The sequence below is a fragment of the Sapajus apella genome, unplaced genomic scaffold (assembly GCF_009761245.1).
Source record: "Sapajus apella isolate SASKATOON/1434 unplaced genomic scaffold, GSC_monkey_1.0 scaffold4, whole genome shotgun sequence".
Taxonomy (NCBI): domain Eukaryota; kingdom Metazoa; phylum Chordata; class Mammalia; order Primates; family Cebidae; genus Sapajus; species Sapajus apella.
The window spans coordinates 16,513,102-16,532,647 of NW_022436944.1; positions in this window are offsets into that span (position 1 = coordinate 16,513,102).

Consider the following 19,546-nt stretch of genomic DNA (forward strand, 5'->3'; position numbering starts at 1 on the left):
TTGTTCCATTTACACTTTAGAAATATATTTCAGGGACAGCATTTTGTGTTGTTCAAAGTAAATAATGATATATTCTTCTTTTTTTTTTTTTTTTTTTTGAGACAGAGTCTTACTCAGTCGCCAAGGCTGGAGTGCAATGGTGTGATCTAGGCTCACTGCAACCTCCACCTCTAAGTTCAAAGAATTCTCATGCCTCAGTCTCCCAAGTAGCTGGGATTACAGGTGTGCACCACCATACCTGTCTAATTTTATTATTTTTAATGGAGACAGAGTTTCACCATGTTGGCCAGGCTGGTCTCAAACTCCTGGCCTTAAGTGATCTGCCTGCCTCAGCCTCCCAAAGTACTAGGATTACATGCATGAGCCTCCATGCCCAGCCAATAATGAATATATTCTACAAATGCAGTCACCATTGAATAACAAAAATATAGAGAATTGAGAGAAGCTATAAAGTTATTCACGAATGGCTTTAGATATAACCTTCTAAATCTTCTTCATCATTTGTCACATCAGGGGTCTGGTCTTCAACAAGTACAGGAAAGAATCTCTCCTAGTTGTGGGAAGAAAAATGCAAGAATTGGATCCATTATATGGTGGAAGCAACAGAAATATGTGTGCTATGAATAAGGTGAGCTGTGATTCCACTAATGAGAGCTCCAAGCCTCTTTCAGTAATCTCATTTTGTCTGAGGTCCCAAACAACACAAAGGAATAGCAGTCCTCTAGATACTATTTGGTGGTGACAGTGAGCACAAAAATAAATACAGAGTTTTAAAAACACTGTTATTTGTCTCTTCATTTTCACTTTGATGGAGATCACTGCAGGTTATAAGAAGTCTCTAAAGGCTTGTGGCATGAATAGAAAGTGTGAGAACTGCTGATTTCTGTTAAAGCTGTTGTGGTCTAGATTAAATGGGGTTGCTGAACTACCATATTAAGTCGCTTCTGGTTGTATCAAATTTATATTTACTAAGCACCACAAAATTTTTGTGGCAGACTACTTTCACCCACAGTCTAACACAGCAACATGAAAATTGAGAAAAAGATCCTGAACATGTGTAAGAAAATATAAACTGCTTGCTTTTTTACAAATCATTTCTGTACCCAAACAAGAAAGATTATACAACAAAATAGCTTTTTCTACTATGATAAAAGCTTTTCCCTCCCCCACCTCTTTTCTTCTCTCCTCTCTCTCTATTAAAAAAAAAAAATCTGATTTTATAAAAAACAGATTGGAATGTGGGGGTCATGAGAAGAAAGAAGACAATAGATACCATAAATTTAAGGCACCTGAAAAAATGTCTGGTTATAAACAAGTTAAGAATTCTGCCATAAATCAAGTTGGGCGATGTAGCTCTTTCTTTGGTAAGGCACAAAGAATGTTAGAATTATAAAGGCAATAAGTCATCCTTGGAAACTGAACCACAATAAAAATCCTCCACAAGTGTACACACAGTAATTCCCTTATAGACAGAATTATTTTTTTTAATGTTAAAACTGCTGAAGGTCTTTTTTTTTTCTTTTCTTTGAGGGAGTCTCACTCTGTTGCCAGGCTGGAGTACAGTGACACAATCTTGGCTCATTGCAACCTCTGCCTCCTGGGTTCAAGCAATTCTCCTGCCTCAGCCTCCTGAGTTGCTGGGACTACAAGCACGTGCCACCACGCCCAGCTAATTTTTGTATTTTTAGTAGAGACAGGGTTTCACTCTATTGGCCAGGATGGTCTTGATCTCTTGACCTCGTGATCTGCCCACCATGGTCTCCCAAAGTGCTGGGATTACAGGCGTGAGCCACCGCACCCAGCCTGCTGAAGGTCTTCTATTACTTTGTTAGATGGTTGGTGGGTGATTAAGTGAATTAGGTGCTAAATAGTGGTCTTGAGCCACAACAAACTTTGACAGCCTTTCCCAATAATCAATAATCAAACATTAAAATGAGTTTAACAAACATGTATGCATTGTATACATAAAATACATTGCTACTAATTATTTTAAATAGTGAATTATCTTCTAGAGTGATTAGAATAAGAAAAGATGTATCTTATATTTACCTTCATTTTTAACATTTTTAACATTTTTCTGTGTGTAGATCCAGGTTTCTGTCTGACGTATTTCTTCTGCCTAAAGAACTTCCTTTAGTTTCTTTTATAGTGAAAGTTGGCTGATAATGAATTCTCTTTATTTTTCTTATGTGAAAAGTCCTCATTCTTTTTTTTTTCAGTAGTATATTAACCGGGCATTGATTTCTGGAGATGACCACGTTTGGCTAAATTTTTTTCCCATTTTTTGTAGAGATGATTTTGATATATTGCCCAGTTTGGTCTCAAACTCCTGGGCTTAACCAGTCCTCCCACCTCAGCCTCTCACAGTGCTGGGATTATAGGTGTGAGCCATGGTGCTTCGTTGTGGCTTGGATAGCTTCTAATGAGAAGTCTGTTACAATTCTTATTTTTGTTACTCCAAGTGTATGTCTTTTTACTTCTGGCTGCTTCAAGATTTTATCTCTATCTTTAGTTTTCAACAGTTTGAATACAATGTCACTAGGCCCTACCTATTTTTCTTCCTTCCTTCCTTCCTTCCTTCCTTCCCTCCCTCCCTTCCCTTCCTTTCCTTTCTTCTCTTCCTTCCCTTCCTTCCCTTCCCTTCCCTCCTTCCCTCCTTACCTCTTTCCTTCCTTCTTTCCTTCCTTCCTTCTTTTCTTTCTTCCTTCTTTTCCTCCCTCCCTTCCTCCCTCTTTCCTTCCTTCTTTTTTTCCTTCCTTCCTTTCTTTCTTCTTTCTTTCCTTAATATTTATTCTTCTGAATGCTCTGCACTTCTTGGATCTGTTATTTGAAGTCTTTTGCAACTTGTGGGGAACACTCAGCCATTATCTTTTCAAATATGTATTTGTTCTCTCCATTCTCTCTCGTTTCTTCTTCTGGGATTCCAATTGTTCATATATTAGACCATATGACATTGCCCCACAGTTTTTGAATTCTCTGGCAGGTTTTTTTTTCTTTACTTTCTGTTTGAATCATTTTTTTTTATTGATCTTTACTTTTGTCACTACATATTTTTTGTTTCTGGCCATTTCTATTTCATTCTCTCTTACAGTTTTCATTTCTCTGACAAAAATTCCCATGTTTTCTTGTATGTTATACACCTTTTATGCTAGAATATTTAGCTATATTTTTATAATCTCTTTGTTTTTAAATTCCCTGCCTGATGGCGCTAACATCTTGGTCACATGTGAGTCTGATTCTCTTGACTGCACTGTTTTTTTTTTTTTTTTTGACAAAAAGTTGCCTTGCTTGCATTTTTATATGTCTCATAATTTTTGGTTGAATACTGAGATATATAGTATTTATATCCAGAATTAGGCACACTCACTTTATACTACACATTTAATGCAAGGAATTGACTCAGTTAATCAAGTTGGGTTCTGTTAGTACTATATTTAGCCCTAGTACACCACTGGCCTCAGATTTCTTTAGCATTATCTTGTGCTTTGGGTAGAAATTGGGTTTTCAGAGAATTTTTTAATGTTCCTTTTCCACCCTCAACTGTAGTCTTTTTCTGTGAGCCTAAACCTCAGAGAAGGTTTCTCTTTATCTTCCCGATCCTTTCCAATTGATAGACTGACCTTACTTATTCAGTGCTAGTTAGCCTCATAATAGTAGGCAGAAACATTCTGTTCGTTCCTTTATCCTCAGTCAAGACCTGTCTTTTTTTGTCTCACAGGTATGTCTTCCTCAGTGATTCTGCCCCTTGACCAGCAGTAGTAAACTGCTAATGGTCTTGGCTAAAAGCAGTTTTCTGTCCTTCTCTCAAAGAAGATCTTTTTTCTATTCCTTCTCCTAGCTCCAATGGGTCTTCACCTGTGTCTGAGAGAGGTAGTATTTGTGTCCTGCCCCCAGTGGCTTAAAGTATTTGTTTCGCAGAAAAGGTAGGAAGGACGCAGGCAGAGTTTTCTGTATCTCCCACTGCTGTTCCTCTGCGGCCTTGATCTCAGTCGTTCTGAGGTCCATAGAGAAGAGCCTGCAAGTGAGTACAAACTGCCTTTGTATTTGCATGTATCCTATGTTAGAAGTCAGTAAACTATGGTTTGTTAGACCAATCATCTGTTTTTGCAAATAAGTTTTTGGTGGAAACTTATGACAGCTACATCTCGTCGTTTGCATAATGGCTATAGCTGCTATTGTATTATAACCACAGAATTGAGTACTTGCCATAAGATACCTTAGAGCCCACAAAGCCTAAAATATTTACTATCTGGCCTTTCAGGAATAAGTTTGCCAATCCTTGTTCTACGGTCTTACATTACCTACGGTTGGGCTTTAGGAATGCATTTAAAAATGTAGGTAGCTTCTTTAAAAAAAAAATAGAAACAAATTTTATTTAAGATATGAAATTCAATTCCTAAATTATCAACTTTTCCAGAAAATTGTGGCTACACAATAATGCATTGCCTCTATCATGTTAGAATGTGCATTAGACTCAAATACAAAAACCATGAAACAAACCACCATTCTTAACAGTTTGAACAAAGAGAATACCTAAGGGACAACATAGATGGACTGTTTTACTTCAAAGCAACATTTTTAAAAAAAGCTCAAATGCATGGGTTTTCAGGTGTATGCATTGCCTGCTTGTTTGGTGGTCTCGTTGTTTGCCCATGCTCTTCCCCAGGTGAGCTCACTTACTCATCTCTTAATGAAGCCACCTGTCTCTTCTTAATTTTCAGGTAGTTTGTTGCCCTATGACCTCAACCCTCTGATGCTTTCAAGAAAAGTTACTATATCCATAGTTCTCAGAGCTCAGGGAAAAAAGAAAAAGAAGAGTTATGATTTTGTATAGTTGCTGACATTTTATGGATTATTTTCTTGGTGTTGGTTTAGGAGTGATGCTTTTTCTAATTTTCAACATTCTCAGGGAAGTCCCTCAATATACATTTAATATAATATGTAGTTTTTAAAACTTTAATCATTAGAAAGTTGGTAATCAATATGTAGTACAGATGCTACAGATAACACGTAATTAGGTATCTCGTAGAAAATGTCTCTAAAGTTTGACGACAAGTCTAGAAAATGACACGACATAAAGCTTCTGTAAAAATGGGAAAGATTTAGTCTTTGGAGGGAGAAAAGGATTATATTGTAAGCTTAGTAAACTACTGGATTAAAGCACAGACTCCTTAATATGGGAGGACATAAGCTATAATCCCAAATCCAGGTTCTTCCACTGTACTTCCCTGTGTTATACAGCATCTTCTTTTTCATAAGGATATTGTAAAGATTAAAGGCCATATGGTTAATAAAGGTAACTACCAGAAATAAAAAGCTTCCTAAATACCAAAAAAAAAAAGCCAGAAAAAGAACAATTCTACCTAGTGAAAGTGTGCATATGCATACATATGCTTGTATATACATAAATATATGCACAGAATAAATATACCGTAAAACCACATGACAGACTCGATGTCACAGGATATCACAGGACAGACTCAAAAGCTGGGGTTCAGCCTGGGTGGCCACATGGGTTCTTGGCTTTGTGGAGGAAGAAATTCAAGAGCAGGGTAAAGTGAAAGTTTACTAAGAAAGTAAATGAAAAAAGGGTGGCTTCTCCATAGGCAGAGCAGCCCCAAGAGCTGGTAGCTGGCTGTTTTTATGGTTATTTCTTGATCACATACTAAACAAAAAGTGGATAATTCATCAGTTTTCTGGGAAAGGAGCTGGGGATTCCCAAAACTGAGAGTTTCTCCCCGTTCTCCACTTTTAGACCATAAAGGGTAACTTCCCATGTTGTCATGGCATTTGTAAACTGTCATGGTGCTGGTGGCAGTTTCCTTTACTATGCTAATATATTATAATTAGTGCATAATGAGCAGTGAGGATGACCAGAGGTGTTTTTAGTCATTTTGACTTTGGCAGGTTTTGGCCAGCTTCTTTACCACATTATTTTATCAGCAGGGTCTTTGTGACTGTGATCTTCTAAAACCAGTCCTGCCAAACTCCTATCTCACTGAGACCAAAGGAATTGGCTGTTTGATTAAATGTAAGTAGAATTTCATGCCTTTAAAAAATTCAGATTGGTTTGTAAAGCAAAATACAACTCTACTCTGTGTTTATGAAAATATCTAAAACAAGGAGACTCAGACAATGATTCAGAGATGATGGCATATAAAAATGTAAATAAATAAATAAATAGCAGGAATCACAATTTTGACTACAGACAAGGCATAATTTAGGCAAAAAGATATAAATTAAGACCCAAAAATATATACTTTGTATGCTAACATTTAAATGTATGATAAAAATGTTATCAATATATTTAAAATAATATATAACAAAATAAATTATAAATAGATAATATATAAAATAATGTAGCAGCTAATTTATAAAGCAGAAACTGGAAGAGATAAATGAAGAAAAAGGTAACAGATCTTAACTAATAATAATAGACCAACACACCCACATCAAACCTAGAAAAATCAAATGGGAAAAATTAGAAAAGATGTCAAAGTTCTAAATAGCACAATCAATAAAGTAGATCATATAAAATTATATATATGTCTCTAGCACAGTAAATGAGAACCTACCTTATTTTCAAACAGACATGGAACATTTGTGAAAATTGCCTGTATGTAAGTCCACAAAGAAAGCCTTGATAAAGTTGAAAAAAATAGTTACAATGCCATGATCAATTGAAAATATATTCACAAATTCTTTATAATTTCTATCACCTAGCGATGGAGTCTGCATTTCCTCCTCTTGAACCAGATCAGGCCTTTGTGGCTACATTTTAAATCTCTATCCTGCAGAGCACATTGTCCCTGTAGAGCACATTGTTAAGGCGTTGCAATGTCCTGATTGAAATAGTGTGACTGATTGTGTTTCGGCACTTAGCATCACTTTCGCACCTTTTACATTTTTTTCTGGTATCATGGGGTGGGAAGCCTGGGAACTACATTTCCTGCAATCCCACGCCATCAGTTATAGTAGAGATAACATATGAGAGAGGCACACAAGTGATATTCAAAAGACGGAAAGGCCAGGCACGGGAGCTCACGCCTATAATCCCAGCACTGTGGGAGGCTGAGGCGGGTGGATCACTTGAGGTCAGAGGTTTGAAACCAGCCTGGCCAACATGGTGAAACCCCATCTCTACTACAAATGCAAAACGTAGCCGGATATGGTAGCACATGCCTATAATCCCAGCTACTAAGGAGGCTGAGGCAGGAGTATTGCTTGAATCCGGGGTCGGGGGCACAGAGATTGCAGTGAGCCTAGATCATGCCACTGCACTCCATCCTGGGCAACAGAGCAAGACTCATTCTCAAAGAAAATAAAGGTGTAAGGGAGGCAGAATGTAATGTTGCAATAGAAATTCTGGTGGCACACTTTGGGAGGCTGAGGCGGGTGGATCACGAGGTCAAGAGATAGAGACCATCCTGGCCAACATGGTGAAACCCCGTTTCTACTAAAAATACAAAAATTAGCCGGGGGTGGTAGCACGTACTTTTAGTCCTAGCTACTTGGGAGGTTGAGGCAGGAGAATTGCTTGAACCCGGGAGGTGGAGGTTGCAGTGAGCCGAGATCGTGCCATGCACTCCAGCCTGGTGACAGAGAGAGACTTCATCTCAAAAAAAAAAAGGCAGTTGCTAGGTGCAGCCACCTCAGACTCCATACTCCTCCCTTATTCTTCCTTTCTGGGTTGTGCAATGACTGTGGCATCAGCAGTAGTCTGCATTTTGCTGTAATCTATTGATTTCCTATATTAATCTACTGATTCCCTATAAATATTTAACATAGTTTTGTTTCATGATTACACACTCTGACAAATATACCTGAGGGTGTCTTAACTAGCAAATGGAGCTTGGGCAGCCCATTCTTCCTTTACCAGAAAAGAGACAATCCAGTGTCTGGAAGTCAAAACTGCTAGGATACACTTTTTCTATTACGTGGGAGGGTTGGAGGGGAGTGTTGCTATACTAAAACTAAATCCTCCCCCACCTTGATGTTCAAAGACTGAAGGGAGGTGGATATTTCCAACAGACATGGTACGTGCTTGAATGTCAGCTTATTACACACGGGGGTGAAGCAGGGTTTTATAAAGATAGAGAACTCTGTGCAAGCCGTCCCTAGGGAGATATTATAAAACAAATCCTGCCTCAGGCATTTCTGTGTCCTCAAGCCAAACACTATCTAGTAGTGTCCCAGACACCATTTAAAGTCCCAACAAGAGACTTTTAATACCAGTAATTAAATTCTGACAGAAATGAGATCATTGTTTTGTTGTCATAATAAAAAGATGTTGGTTTGCATAGTGTCTGGAGGAGGCGTGTGTCCATGTGTTTTCAAGCTTTGTCCAGTAAAAGAGTGTGCCATGACAGTTAGTACTGACTTTTTACATAAACACATGCTTAGAAAGAAGGATAATTTATTATTGTAACAATAAATATAGGATTAAAGGGGAAAAAGTACTTTCTTGGCTCTATTTCTGCGGCAGTAGACTAGACAGCTAATAATTTAGGCATCTGAGAAGACCACCTACCAGAACAGAAGGTCTTTACTATTCCAACAAATAAACCAGTAGGTACCCAAGGATTGAGGCCCAGAAGAAAAAGAGAGAGAGATTTTGTTTTAAAATGTACTGGAGTTTGTTTTGATCACGTATAGTAAGACACGTGAACCTGACAATGACTGTCATGAAGTAAGAAGTTGTTTGCAGTTCTGTAGAAATAAGAGGCACAGCAATGCAGGGGAGTCACTTGTGGAAGCCAGGCAGGGGCACAGGGGAAAAGCAGGGGCCAGAGCCTTTATTGTGGTTTTGTGGGAAGTAATGGGCAAGGCAGGAAAAGAGGCTAAGCAGGTTTAGGATTGTCTAGTTGAATCCTTTCAGCAGGCTCTGGGGTGTAGGAGTTGTTCGGTATTGTCTACCACCTTACCCTGGAGTAATTAGGGCAAGGAGCTATTAGTCTGGAGTATAAGAGTCCCACAGAGGTGGAGGATGAGTTAGGGTAGGCTTTGAATTGCTTCATTTACATATAAAAGAGACCTTCCCGGGTAACACTATTTGCTATCTGTAGGAAGTGACTAACTCTGGATGAGGCCATCTCTCCAGATCTGTGAGGCCGTAGATGCCAGAGCTTCAAGAATACAGAAAATAAGAAAATAAAGTTCAAATAGGTTTACAGTAGAAGTTTTTCCTATTAGTTCCCAACTATATACCCCTGCATGAGTCTCAGAATTTCTATATTCCTGGTTTACAGATGATAATCTCAGTAGAGGCAAAGTGACTAGGCTTCTCGATGTATTCACACGGATAATAAAGTGGCTCAAATAAAATGAGTATTTATTATAAGACCTTAAAGCCATTTCACAAAAAATGAAGCAGATCTGAATCTCCTAGGAATAGGAGCTGGGATCCAGGGAACCATTGAAGATAGAAGTTTCTCTCTCTTTGTCTCAACCACATATAATCTCCATCTTCTATGATCATAGGCGACTGTCCACAGACAGGCTCAAAATGCCTGCCCTGAGCCCAGTTCTGCAGACCCATTTACTTCATAGGCCCACGTCAGTTTGACTATAGACTCTGTCTCAGAAAATACACTTGACTACAGGCTAGCCAACAGATTGGCAGCCACCTGGATAGGTGCTGATCCCTGGCCCCATCAGTAATGGGAAAGGCTAGGACACGAGACAAACTTTAACAGAGAGACTCATCTCTTTCGGAAGGATGAGCATGGAGCTGACAGTGCTGTAGACAGGCCAAACAGCACCCTGAAACGACACCACCTCTGTTGGCTAAGAGATATAATTCTTCTTGACACCTAAGAAATTGCTGAAAATCCTGACAGGACTTGTGGCTGTTAGCCTACTCAGAGGGAAAGATGGCAGTACAGAATGCTGCTCACTAAATATTCCCAGTTCTCTGCCCTCCGGCACATAGCACTCTATGGTTCCCATAGAGTGGTTGGTGGAGGGCCATGTAACTCTTCCGGCCAATAAACTGAAAGTGCAATGTGTGCCACTTTCCTGCTGAACGTTTATCTCTAGGTATGATTTCCTCCGAGCTCTCTTTGTCCCTGCCATGGTAGCATCCTCCTGATAGTGACTACTCTATCAGCCTGGAACCCAAAGCAGGGACAACACATGGGTTGTCAGAAGGACAAGAAATCAACTTTCTTGTTAGCCGCTGAGATGTGGCATTTGTTATTGAATAACACAACCAATGCCAACTGGTTTAATATATCCAAAAAGTTATACTTACTAAGTGGAACCCAACAAATGCTATTAACTCTTTAATCATCCCTCGGTTCTAGGGAGAGCAGAGGAGACCTATGGACCATCTTTTCTACAATTCATCGCAAATCTTTTCTAATTTACCATTTGTGGGGTAGGGGTTCATTTCCCTGCTTCCTAATTCATCAACTATCATGTTTATCATTATTTGGTTGGATTTCAGATTTTGTAGCTGTTGTCTCTCATTCTAATCCAAATTTCCTTTCTCCCCTCTGCCAGGGAGTTCTCAGCATGACATGTAGCTAGAGCCTTACATTGTGGCAACTTTATAAGCCTCTCATTAAACATTGGCACTGCCTCAGTTGCCTTCTGCACTGATTCTCCCAGGACCAGACCCCTGCCTACTCCCCAACTCAGCCAGCTTATGGCCTGACCCTCTCATGATTTCTACCAGCCTTTCCTCAGAGATGATTTCTGTCTGGAGAAACATTTGTAGAAATCAGGTGAGAGGGCCAGGCGATAAGCTGGCTAATAATTTCTTGCACTAATTCGTATAAGAGTTACAGATATCATCTAACCTATCACTCTCGTATCTATCTGATACTAAGCACTAATGTTCCCAAAAGGCTAATTCCAACTAGAACAGTATTTCTCAAATACCAATCAGGCACCAGAAGCAATGGAATTAGCTCAGTAATGCACTAGAACTCCAAGGCAAGTGCTTTAGTAAGCCTGGAAAAAAATTTTTTATGTTTGTTTGACTATAGACTCTGTCTCAGAAAATATGTTTTACTACAGGCAAACCAACATTTGAATTTCCTGTGTCTCAGTTTTCTATTTCCTAGGCTTGTTACAAAAGGTAAAGGGACTGATGCCTATATGAAATCTTGTGCTTAGTATGCATTCAGTGGACACTTAACCATTACCATGATTCTTACTTTTGAGTTATAGGCTATTTACATACAACCACTTATATACAAAATTTTCAACCGCATACTTACCTTTGGGTACCTCCTACAATTGATTCGCCAGTAACTAATATGTCATTATACTCTCTCATGCTAAAGCTCAGTCAGTAAGTAAATTGTTTCTTGGCCTCTAAGGACATGCACATCTCATTCAACTGTCATAACCCAAATGGATGCAGATATCAAGCAAAGCAAACTGGTAAAAACTATGGCCAACCAGGGAACACAAGCTTCATCTAAAAGGTCAGCCACTTCTCAGTCCAACCTAATATTTCCATGCCTGAATGCCAACCCAATGCTTCCTTCTGACTTTTCAAAAGAAGCCAAAAATTTAGATTTTCATGGTCAATTTCCCAATTTGTCAATGTTGTCAAAGAAAGAGAAAGAAAGAAGGAAAGAAGGAAGGAAGGAAGGAAGGAAGAAAGGAAGGAAAGAGAGAGAGAGAGAAAGGAAGGAAGGAAGGAGAGAGGGAGAGGGAGGGAGGGAAGGAGGGAGGGAGGGAGGAAGGAGGGAAGGAAAGAAGGGAAGGAAGGAGAGAGGGAGAGGGAGGGAGGAAGGAGGGAAGGAAAGAAGGGAAGGAAGGAGGAAAGGAGAGAGGGAGGGAGGGAAGAAGAGGGAGGGCGGGAAGGAAGGAAAGGGGAGGGAGGGAGGGAGGGAAGGAAAGAGGGAAGGAGGGAAGGAGAAACGGAAGGAGAGGGAGGGAGGGAAGGAAGGAAGGAGGAGGAAGGAGAGAGGGAAGGAGAGGGAGGGAGAAAGGGAAGGAAGGAAGGAAAGAAAAGAGGGAGGGAGGGAAGGAGAGAGGGAGGGAGGGAAAAAGGGAGGGAAGGAGAGAGGGAAGGAGAGGGAGGTAGGGATGGAAGGAGGGAAGGAAGGAAGGAAAGAGGGGTGGGAGGGAGGAAAGGAGAGAGGGAGGGAGGGAAGGAGAAAGGGAAGGAGAGGGAGGGAGGGAAGGGAGGAAGGGAGGAAGAGAGGAAGGGAGGAAGGGAAAGAAATGCTTAAACATTATGCTGCCCAAAACATATATGTAAGCCAATTTGATCCATAGCTGCCAATTGGCTCCCTGTGCAACTGAAAAAAAAGTCAAATATAAAATTGAATATGTATACTGATGCAAAAAGGGAGTATGAAACCCGATAATATCAGCTTGCTCAAATTAAATATGCATATAATTCTCTAAAAATATGTATTTAATATGTTGTTTATTAGGACTAACATAAAGAAAATAGAAAATTTAAGTATTGGTTTTAATGCTAAGGCCAATGCAAGTTTTGGGGTAACACCTGATGATAATCTTCTATGAAATAGAATATTCTTTTCACACTCATAACAGGAAGAGAGCAAAGACTTGTTTAAGAATATAAATGCTGGATCCAGACTGCCTGAATTTAGATCTTAGTTCTGTCTCTTACTGGGTGAATAACTTCTGATGTCTTCATTTGGAGTGTTTCCCCACCTGTCTGTGCCTCAGTTTCATCACCTGTGAAATGGGTATAAGAACAGCACTTACCTCATAGGTTGCTCTGATGAGTCAATGACTTAATTATCATACAGCGTTTAAAACAGTGCCTGGCATATAGTAAGTACTATCTAAGTATTTGTTAAATAAATTATGGCTGTTGTTCAACCAAAATTTTATTATCTAAATACTTGTAAAATATCATAAGGCAGGCTAATTTTTTTTAAAACACTACAAATTCAGCTACAGGAAACCAAATTCACTCCAATGCTTTAAACTAGAGCTAAATGTCCAAGTGAATGTTATTGTTGTTGGTGACAACTCTCCAGCACTTGGATATAATTCTAACAGAAGGAGAAAATGCAACTTGCTGTCAAGGACAATTGAGCATATGACGGCTTGATGGCTTCTGAGATCTCTCCAGACCTGAGGCCTTTTTTATATATCTGTAAAAGTGTTATTTGTCTTACTTGGCAGCAAAGCTCACGGAAAACTGAACTCTCTCCCTAGAGTCCTTAGCTTTTTATTAGATTCAGGATTTCCTGAAGCCCTTTCACATACCTCAAATTAAGAAGGCCCAAGTTAGGCCATTTTATGATTTTGTTATTCTAGTTAGTTGATGCCTAAAGTCTAGGCAGGATGCCGTGGGACATGAGGTGCAGAGGTACGGGCCTTACCAAACAGCACCAAGTAGGAGGAATGGGAAGAAGGTTGCTCTCATGGTCATGGCTGTTTATTCTCTCTCCTGGAGGGCCACAGGGTAAGAAGAGGTGTGGCAGACATACCCGACAACATACCCTGTGAATCACAGTACTGTCTAAGAAAAATGTGTTAGGAGTTCCAACCTAAGGAATCTGGGAGCAGCCAAGAGATTTACTTCTTCTCTGTGAAGAACACATGAATCCCTGGCCCATCCCTTAGAATGCAGGTCATAAACAGAGAAACAATACTTCGTATTTTGTTTTAAAGAAAAAATTATCACAAACTTTTAGGGGTCATAAGATGGTTTCAAGACTCTTCTTAGGAAGCTGCTTGTTGTTCTGATTCCATTCTGTCATTAGTGGGCTGTTTTTCAGCAAAGTTGCACTAATATGTTTGACAGAAAACAAATATCAAACAGATTCCTCCAAAAATGCTAACCAGACTTTATCAAAGAATGTATATTCTCTGAAATACGTTGGCTCAATTTAGAAACAAAAGACTTAGAATTTCACAATTTTCTTCCTTGGAACAAATACAATAAATAGTTTTGTTACTCTTAAGCTTTCTAACAAGTAAACAAAGACTCAGAGGCTAGCTAATTTAAAATTATGTTTGGTCAAGAAGTCAACGTTGTTAGCACCCAATGTAGGTCATTTTTTTCTCTGATCAATTTGCTCACACATCTTGTAGCTTAAACAAACAACATATCACAGGGTCTAAAATTTCAAGAGATAGTGTTGATTTGAAGAAATATACACCCTAGTTTAATCCTTTTGTTTAAGAGATTGTGGGAGGGAAGGGGGACTATGGCAATGCATAATTTGTTATAGATCTGTAACATAAGAAGACCCAGATCTTACCAGTTTGTGTTTACAAATGGGATTAAATTAACATAATAATGTACATTTCATTGGTTCTAATCCATCTTGCCTAAGACAAGTATAGGAGTGGGAAAAATGACTTATCTCTACCCTCTTATGTTCTTTTGCTGGGCTGTGAATTAAATTGACATAAATCAGATCATCAGCAGAAAAATAATTTTAATTCTGTACATATGCCAGGGAGTCTCACAAAAATATGAGACTCTAAAAAGGAATGAAGATTAAAGCTCCCTGAGTTAGACAAAATAGGAGTTTGGGGCCGCTGGGGTGATGGTAGCAAAGACTTATGGGAGGATGAGAGGAGGAAATGTATGGTGAATAAAAGTTGTCTTGTTATGCAAATAAGAGCCTCGATGTGATAAAAGTTGTCACAGGAGCAGCTTTCTTCCTGGTACAAATACCTATATTAATAAAAATTTCCTTTATAGATACAAATTTTCTTTATAAAAGGGCAACTATTAAGAATCACTCTTATGTCCAGTTTCTCAAAGTAACCAGCTCAAAATAATCAATATGTCAAAAAGGTATATTTCGGGGTGGTATATCCTGGTCTTTTACAGTCATATGTTGGGTATACCCTGCAAAACTCTCATCTAGCTCTGGATTGGATTTGGTCTTCTGAGCACTACACCATCTCCTCATAAATACGGATCTCACATTTGCCTGGAGTCTTCTTTTCCATGACTCAGTGCCCCAACAATCAACTGGGGAATCCCATCCTTCAGACAGATGCCAGGCTGTCTTCATCACACTGGAACTGCCCCACCCCCTACGAACCCATGGAAAGTTTTTTTCTCCAGCTGATGTCCTCCTGAAAACAACATTCACCAAACCTATTCAAAGTAGTATGGATCCTATTCAAAATAATTCAGAATAGGTGAGGACCACTCTCTTACTCTCCCATACCCTCTGCAGCCCTCTACTCCTCTCAAACCTTCCCAACTCCACCTTCTCAACAACCACATTATACATCAGAAAATTCTTTTATTTCACTCTGATTAACAACTACCTTGATCCTACAAAGTAGTTAGTACATTTCAGCAATAAATTAAGAAATTTTCCTAAATATACAAAGTTATATATACAATCAAAATAATTTTCTTCTAGAATCTCCAAATTTTTAAAACATTCATGTGTCAATTACTCTCCCAATAGTTGTTTCCCAGCATATCAATTTTTGTATAGTGCTTATTGCATTTTGCAAGTATGCATGTACTCCAGATTCTCACAGCATTCTAAACTCAGTAATCAAATATTTCATTTGGTGAATTCTCACTGTGCATGTGAAGCCACACCTTAGTGGGGCGGTACTGCTAGGAATTTTCAGTCACCAATTATTAGAAAACACTCTGCCTTCAGATACATGCTTGTGCTTTCACATATATTGGCAAAATACTATGATCAATAGCTGTTAAGAGGTTTTATTGTTTGTTTGCTTTTTACTTCCTTGAAATATTCTTCTAGGCTGGCTAGAATGTTCCTTCTGTCTTGTGACTATAATTAGCCTAAAGAACTTGGAAGTTAAATCATCCAAATCTACTTGATTTATTCTCCTCAGTGAAATGGAAATAATTTCTTTTTTGTTGGGTTACTGTAACTGAACCCCTAAGGCCTTTATCATGTCTCGTGTCTTTTAAATGAAGCTTGGCCAACTTTGGCTTCAGCATTACATTTCTAAAACTCGGGAGGTGGAAACGTGACTGTATATAAAGGCTGTGCGTGAAAAATGGAATTTATCCACTAAATTCTCCAAAACTCCTCCTAACAGACTTATTCTGGCTCAGGAATGAAATCACATGTACCATGAATCAAAAAGTGACCCCTCCAGAGGGGTCCCCACCCTATCGCTTGGAATTTTAGACTCTGTGGTATGTTGTTTGTTTAAGCTACAAGATGTGTGAGCAAATTGATCGAGAAAAAAATGACTCACATGGGTGTTTTCTTAACAACATTGACTTCTTGACCAAACATGATTCGTGCAATAGTATGCAAACATAACTATTGCAGAACCTGAGTTCCGCAATAGTATGCCAAACATTTTCATTGGCAAGCTCTGGAATTTCAGTCTGTGACCTCCTTAGGCCAACTTCCACATCAAGTCGTAGGAAAAATATGTATTCATGGGGCATATGTCTGAGGTCATGTGACAGCAATTATTAAGCCCCATTAGGATAGCAAGAGTATGTGCTTGGCAGTGTCTTGAATGGGTATGACCTACATTTGTGGTCTTTCATTCCATTTATTCCATTCGAGCCCGGATAACTTCTGTGACTGTAAAGCCAACCTAAAGCAAGGTTGTGACTAGAATTAGCCCAAAGAACTTGGAGGCTGAATCCCCTAAATCTACCTGACTTATTCTGCTCAGTGCAATGGAAATGATTTCTTTTTGTTGGGTTACTGTCATTGGACCCTTAAGGCCTTTCATATCTCATGTTTTTAAATGAAACTTGGCCAACTTTGACTTCAGTGTTATATTCCTAAAGTTCAGGGAGGTGGAAACCTGTGACTGTACAGAAAGATTATATATGAAAACTAGAATCTGTCCACTAGAATTCTCTAAAACTCCTCCCAACAGACTCATTCTGGCAAGTATATTGTACCAAATATATATATAGTTGATATTTGCTTTGCATCTATTAAAATTGAGTATGAGGCAAGGCATAAAATACAGCTCATGGAGTTTTTTTAATAAGAAAGAAAAACTATACTCCAACTAGTCAACGTGTCTCTAAAATGTAAACAATATACTGAAGATGAATTAACATTAAACTTAGGAGAAATGTTTAAGCATAGTAATAAACAAATAGATCATTTGTAGCAAACAACGATCCCAGACTAGGAGAATGCTACTGTTTGCACACTGGGAACCTAAGCAGTCCACTCATCCTTCTTGTATTAGAAGCAAAATCTCTCTTCTTTCCAGAGAGATTTAAGTCTAAGACTATCCTATCTAAGACTACCCTGTCTAAGTCTATCCTATCTAAGAAGACTAATGGAATCCTTAAAGCCAGCTAATGCTACTTTATCTTACATGCTAAGGATCTTGGGTCACCCACAAGAACTTGTTGGGGCTCAGAAAACAACGTTCTATGATATGCCCCTTTGTATTCAAACTGAGAGCATCTGGGAAATAGCCAATGTAGGGAAGGAAAGGGCTTTCTCTGAAGTCCCTCCTTCTAACTAAAGGCCAGATCTTCCAGATGATAGTCAACTTTTCTAAATTTCTTCCCCACATATCTCATCAACCAAAAGAAATTGGTGCATATCACAGGAAGGAAGACTGTAGTTGGCACCAGACCAGAGCCCAAGAGAGCTTTGTCCTGGACAATTGTCTGTTCTTCAGGCCCATTCATCTCTCTTAAAAATTATTTACGCTTCCCCTAACGTTGCCTACAGCTCCCAATTACCACTCTCTTATGAAAAGGGAGGGTGTTTGGACTTCAACCCTCTGGCCCTTCTTTGAGTCACATATTTTGTGTGACCCCCACGCACAAGTCCACATAATAAATATGTAGTTTTTTTCCTGTTAACCTGTCTATCGTCAATTTATTTCAGCAGACTCAATTATTGAACCCTCAGAGGAAGTGGTTGAACTTTCCAACAAACTTAAAATTCTGTCTTCATCCTCCTTCTCCCCTTACCTCACCTTTTGTTAGTCTCCTTCATTCATATATTGAACAAATAAATGTTTTCCTCCCAAACCCAGATTCCTACTCTCCCTCTCCCTCTAAAAGACTTTCCAAGGATCATTTGTGTAAGATGACCAGAGAAATTATTGTCCAAACTGGCATGTTATAAATAGAGCAAATGGCCAGCCAGACAGGATCCCAAGGCATTAGGCAATAAATCATGACTTCTATGAAAACAGGAACTTACATTATCACCCTCCCCATGTGCAATTACTTAACAAGCAAGCTACTCTACACCTTAACTCTGAAAGTCACCTTTTCTTTATACCACTTCCCCTACCATCCTTTCAAGGGCTGAAAAGGAGATTGTATCAGCATTCTTCTTACTCTCCAGTGCTATGTACGGAAATCTTATTTCTTTGAAACACATTCCATGACTCTCTGCTCCTTTCTCTCCCTCTGTCTGTCTCTCTTCCTTACGCTCTTCTTTTCCCTTCTACTTTTTTTTTTTGCTGCTATTTACTAAAGCTTCTTACATCTTGTTCAGTTTTTCTCTTCATTTTTTGCATGACTTCAATATGCAAGCAGAAAACCTGTTCTATAGCATAACCTTTTCCTTAGCATAAATGGTCTGTTTCGTCAAAACTCCCATGAGAGGGCAAGGGAAATTTGTACTCGCTGAGCACATTTTCAGCTTAGTTTCATGCAAAGCAAGTTATGATTCCAAAGATCTTTATACATTTTATATACTCCCACATTGTTTTAGTCCAAGTTAGTGGCACTTTTACCCATAAAAGTCTCTAAATTTTTTTTTGTAATTTTCCTGTGAATCTGATTAGCATGTATGTCGTTTGTCAAAATTCACATCGTGTGACTACATAAAAAAAAAAAAAATCAAGCTTTTAAAGAATGACAGTTAATTTTACTCAGAATTCTTACTGAGGACTACTAATCCACGGGGCCTATGTAGTACTAGAGCAGTTCCGTCAGACTGCTGCAGCATAGTATTTTATCCCACTGCTCATATACAGGTAGCGAAGGTTCAGTATGTGTGAAATCACATTAAACTTGCTCAGAAGTTACACTGAGGCACAATCATATCAAGGTTTGAGTGTAAGAGTCTATCTGGTTGTAGATTACAGAGGCATAATTACTCACCCCTTGAGACTTGTTTTATGTGCAGGGAAAGGCAAGGACTAGGGTCATTTTTTTTTATATATATACTTCTTTAAATTTTTTTTAAGATCTGGGGTACATGTGAAGATCTTGCAGGATTGTTACATAGGTATACACATGCCATGGTGGTTTGCTGCCTCCATCCCCCCCATCACCTATATTAGGTGTTTCTCCTAATGTTATCCTTCTCCAATTCCCCCACCCCCTGCTATCCCTCCCCTAGCCCTCCAACCCCCAACAGACCACAGTGTGTGATGTTCCCTTCCCTGTATCCACGTGTTCTCATTGTTCAACAGCAACTTATGAGTGAGAACATGCAGTGTTTGGTTTTCTGTTCTTGTGTCAGTTTTCTGAGAATGATGGTTTCCAGATTCATCCATGTCCCTGCAAAGGACATAAACTCATCCTTCTTTATGGCTGCATAATATTCCATGGTATATATGTGCCACATTTTCTTTACCCAGTACATCTTTGATGGGCATTTGGGTTGGTGCCAAGTCTTTGCTATTG